The following is a 5,919-nucleotide window of genomic DNA, read 5'->3' as shown; positions in this document are numbered from 1 at the left end:
TCATAATGCAATCCGTGCACTTGAGTGAAACCTTTTGCCACTAGTCGTGCCTTATAGGTATCTGGTTGCGCGTCTACAGAACGCTTTATTTTATAAAGCCATTTGCACTGTAGAGGTTTTACCTTATTAGGTAAATCAACTAGATCCCATACGTCGGAACAGGCCATAGCACCTTTATAGGTAGCGGGTTCATTACTCTCTAGGAGTAAAACGTCATTCTCCTCGACCATACCAATGTATCTGTCCGTAGGATGAGAGACTCTACCCGACCTCCTAGGTTCCTCAGGAATATTAACCGTATCATCAGTTGGAGGAACAACTTCCTCCATCCGTTCCTCGGTTGTTGGTTCTGGAATCTCCGACATCTCGAAGGTTCTATTACTCGTCTTGTTCTCGATAAATTCTTTCTCTAAGAACGTCGCACTAGCCGCAACAAAAACTCGATGTTCAGTAGGCGAATAGAAGTAATGACCAAATGTTCCTTTTGGATAACCTATAAAGTATGTCTTGACCGATCGCGGGCAGAGCTTATCCTCGTGTCTCCACTTGACATAAGCCTCGCAGCCCCAAACCCGAATAAAGTACAAGTTAGGGACCGTTCCCTTCAACATTTCATATGGAGTCTTGTCGACAGCTTTAGTCGGACTTCGGTTAAGTATAAGAGCAGTTGACAAAAGAGCAAAACCCCATAATGAATCAGGCACTACCGTGTGACTCATCATGGATCGAACCATATCAAGTAAGGTTCGATTTCTCCGTTCGAACACACCATTTAATTGAGGTGTTCGGTGGAGTTAAGCGTAGAACGATTCCACGAGTCTTTAAGGTGTTGATCAAACTCATTTGAAAGATATTCGCCACCCCGATCGGAACGGAGTGCTTTAACCTTTCTACCCGGTTGGTTCAAGCCATTCTCGGTATTCCTTGAATTTCTCAAAGGACTCACTTTTATGCTTCATTAGGAAGACATATCCGTACCTACTCAAATCGTCCGTAAAAGTGATAAAATATCTATAGCCATCTCTAGCGGTAATTGACATAGGTCCACAAACATCAGTATGTATGAGTCCTAATAGGTCACTAGCGCGCATTCCAACACCTTTGAAGGAAATTCGAGTCATCTTGCCAATGAGACATGATTCACACGTACCATATGTAGAAAAATCGAATGCGGGAATAGTCCCATTATCGACGAGTTTCTTCACGCGTTTCTCATTTATGTGTCCCATTCGACAATGTCATAGATAGGTTTGATCTTTGTCACCAACCTTTATTTTCTTATTATTCACGTGTAATACTTCCGTGGTTTGGTCTAAGATGTAAATTCCATTCATGGAAACTGCTTTGCCATAAATCATTTCATTGAAAGAGAAAATACAGCTATTATCCTTTATTGAAAATGCAAAACCGTCTTTAGCAAGTACGGAAACAGAAATAATGTTCTTAGACAAAGCTGGGTACATAGTGTGTTATTTAAAAATAACTCAAAACCACTAGGGAGTTGGATTACATATGTTCCCTTCGAGACAAAGAACAACTCGTCCTCCATTCCCGACTCGCAGTCCACATCACCTTTTTCGAGAGGTATGATGTTCTTTAGGCCCCGCAAATGATTACTGAGATGAGAACCACAACCAAGTATCAAGTACCCAAGTTCCGAAACTTGCATGGTTAATCTCAATCATATGAATATAAGATGACATACCAACAGGAACGACGCGGCCGGCTTTGATGTCCTCACGGTAGACGGGACAGTTCCTCCTCCAATGTCCAGTCTTGTGACAATGGTGGCACTCAATGTCACCGACCTTGCTCTTTGCCTTGCCCTGTGAGCCACTAGTCTCACCGGGCGCACTCTTACCGTTTCCTGGCTTCTTAAACTTTGGCTTACCTACAGCTAGGTCGCCATGAGCCTTGCCCTTACCTTTACCCTTGTTTGAAATCATGAGAACATCCTGCTTCATGCTCTCACTCAATTTCATATCCTTCTCGGTCTGTACGAGAAGGGAGTGTAGCTCATGAGGACTCATTTTCAAGTCATTCATGTAGTAGTTCGCCCTGAAAAGGGCAAAACCATCATGAAGAGAATGAAGCATTCGGTCAATGACAATGCTCTCACTGATTTTGCAATCAAGTGCCTCCAGCTTCTCGACATTCTCAATCATGAGAAGAATGTGTGGGCTAACCGGTTGGCCCTTCTGGAGTTCGCATCAAAGAAGCGACAGGTATGATCATAAGTAACGATTCTCGGTGCCTTTGAGAACTCGTTAGTGAGCGTGGTGAAAATCTTGTTTGCACCCTGAGCAATGAAGCGTCTCTGCAAATTGGTTTCCATTGCAAAGATGAGTACGTTCTTTATCTCACCCGCTTCCATAACGAAGTCACTATAAGCGAGTGACTCGTTAACTCCTGCATTGGGGCCTGGGTTTACCGGTATGGGCTCAGTTAAGTACCTGAGCTTACCGTCAGCAATGGCAGCATTCCGTATCTTTGCCTCCCGATCCGCAAAGTTGGACCCGTCGTTTTTCAGACGTGTGAACTGATTCATTTGGTCCATGAATATTTTCAGCCAGGACTCGCGTCCAAGTGTGGCACTAGGCATTTGGATTGCGTTATTTCCAGACATTTTGTTGTAACAGTAAAATAAACATTTTCTACACTGCGAAAAGAAGAATAAATAATAAGCATGTGCATCGATTTTAATTTAAGTCTAATGATCTAATGTCATAACGCGAAGACTCAAACATTTATACAATTGACCTTCCTCAAGAATTATATAAATGATCCCATGACTCAATTATCTGTAAATTGATAAGCTAACCTTTTAGCTAATTCTACCGTTAGAATTCTTGGTCGATAAATTTCTGTAAATTCTATCTTTAGTCCATCATAATCACGAGAAACTCTTCGGACTATGATGTTGAGGTAAACTAAGTCAACACAACTACTTACCCAACGTAGAAGGGGTCATATTATGCCTACCGACGAAGAAGGGATTCATAGTTGTTTGCCCTCATAAAGACTAGTCTCAATTTCCGTTTTAGAGGAAGATCCCATCAACTTTATTTTAATTCATTTAAGTGAACTAATATCTAGCATGCGTGAATGATTAAACTAAGATGATGGCTTAATAAGTCTGTGACATCTGTATGTCCATGAAAACTAACATACAACCTATATGAGTCAATTTTCATGTATTTTAGTAGTAGGTGGTTTGGTTTTAGGCGGAATATGATGCATTAACTAGCATGTGAATGAAAAGCAAAAGGAATGAAAACGTAAAAATAATAAAAGTCCTAGTGTGGCCTATCCTATCAAAATGAACATAAAATACAAGTTTGGAATCCATCCTTGGACCCGAGAAGCTTGTCTCGATGTTCCATCTTGATCCATGTAGCGGGAGTGATCTCCAATCTCCATCTTTAGTCTTCTTTAAAAATTACAATAAATAAATTTACATAATAAACCTATTTATTACATTCTAATTTCAAAACCCAAAAAATAAAGAAAAATAATGGAGATTCGAGATCTCATAATTACATAAAAAATCATGTTTCCTTCATTACGAAAACATAATTTGACTAAGGTCACGCTCAGCATTACAAAGTACAACCGATTGCAAAAAAATACGTAAATAAATTCATTCAACGATTCATTCAACAAAAATAAAATGCATCAACTAAAAATAAATTAAACATATATGACACAATTCCTTAATTATGTTGATTAATTTATCCAAACCACCTATTTAATTAAATTAAGTGACAATTCCTCAATTAATCACATTAATTTCAATCTTAATTCATATTAAACTTGTAATATGAATTTAATCCATCAATATTTTAAACTGCTTTAAAATAATTAGGTATCTTTAAATTGTGAACCGTTTCACAATAACTAATTGGCCAAAAACAACAACAAAAAATTTTTTTTTTTATAAAAGTTCTCGGCATAACCAAGGAAAAAACAAAACAAGCCTCCTTTTTTTCGGCAATATCAGCAAAAACAACAAAAACAGGCCGTTTCTTATTTTATACACGGTTTTATCTGTAAAAACCGAAAAAAAAAAATTTAAAAAAAATCCGTCCCCTGTGAACAGTAACAAGGAAAAAAAATTCTTTTCTCGGATGCTTTTCAAATCGGCATAAACAAAAACATCCGCAAAAAAAACTTTAATCGGTTTTTCAGGAAAAACCGAAAGAAAAAAACAGATTTTTTTTTTTAATACTGTTCGTCCGTGAACAGTACAGTAACAGCAGAAAAAAATTTCACGGCTAAAAATAATTTAAACATCCCCAAAATATTTTTATCAATTCGGCAAAACCGATTTCCATTTACATCTCAATTTAATAAATCGAAACATCTACAAATTATCATATTATTATCTTAACCGATTAAAAACAACAATATGAGAATCAAATGAAAAAAAACAACAAAAAAACGCAACAATCTGCAAAAAACAAAATTCCTCTCGGCACAAAATTTTTCAGCCGAACAATTAATATTTTTTTTTTTCGAAACCCTAATGTTGTTTACAAACGATTTTATGAAAATCATCAAAATTAAAATTCGTGGCCTTGGCTCTGATACAACTTGTGGGATTTATCTGTATGCATCCCTTTATATTCAAGGATTATAACGAATTTTATGAAGATGATCACTAGTCATAAAATAAAATTACATAAACAAAAGTAAAGGATTAAGAAATAACCTTCGGTCCTAGCAAAAACGGCCTATGAACAATATCGCAATGATATTCTCCTATCAGTTGCACCCAGGATGATATGAGATATGCCCTTTGATTATGCTAGAATTGATCCAAATTTTCTGTAAAAATTTAGGTTATTTTGTATTTTTTTTTTATGAGAGGAGAGATTAGGTTAGAATCAATTAGGTTAAAAAATGATCTTACCTCACCTCTTATTGTAACCGAAAATAAGAAGGATGAGGGATATATTTTTTTTCTCTAAAATTCTCAGCCCAAATCCCGAAAAATAGAAGAGATATCTTTCTCTTTTTCGGTTATTCCAAAAATGTATAAAATGTGTTAAATTGTCATCTAGTGAGGATCGAACCCATGACCTCTTGGTTTGAGTACCCTCACTATTACCACTATGACACATTCATCTTGTTGATATTAAATATAACCGATTACATTTAATTACGAATTAACAGATTAATTCGTCCAAGCTAACATTACATACATTTAATTAAATATAACTTATTATATTCAATTTACGAATTGACAGTTAATTCATCTCAACTAATATTATTTAATCTTCATTAAATAATTGTCTCATCAACACATTGACTAACTGTTTAGTCATATAAGGCATCAATGTGATCATATTTCTATAACCACATCTCTCAAACACATCCTATAGGTGTGACCTTTAGGGACCAGTTGATCACCGCCATCTGTATGATAATAACGTCAAACTTTCTAGCAAGCCAACCGTTATTAGGTAATCGTTAATCAACTGATTAAATACGAAGTATACCCTTGTGAACCCGTAAGAGATTTACAAATGTTATCACACTAATTTGTGGAGGACACAAGCTCCAACACAATTACCATGAACCCATTCTTCTCCCCTTGCCTGATTCCAACCAACCTCCATCTTAATACCTCTTCATAACATCACCAATGGAATATCTTGCAATGGCGACGGCAATCCCTCTGGCTCACGCGATGGAGATTGAAATCAATATCTCTGGATCTTTTCCTAGAGGTGAAGGTCATTCCACAGGTAATAAGCATTCTAAACAAAATCTCTTAGACTTATCTATCCTCAATTTATTTCATCTTGTTTAATTTTATGGATAGATTCCCAAATGATTTGAGCCGTGTAAACCCCCCCCCCTCCCCCAAGTCTTATGACTTGGAATGTTCAAGGCGTGGGAATTATTGCTTTCATG

The sequence above is a fragment of the Silene latifolia genome, chromosome 1 (assembly GCF_048544455.1).
Source record: "Silene latifolia isolate original U9 population chromosome 1, ASM4854445v1, whole genome shotgun sequence".
NCBI lineage: Eukaryota > Viridiplantae > Streptophyta > Magnoliopsida > Caryophyllales > Caryophyllaceae > Silene > Silene latifolia.
The sequence above is the reverse complement of the archived record's forward strand: the minus strand, read 5'-3'. Positions refer to the sequence as shown.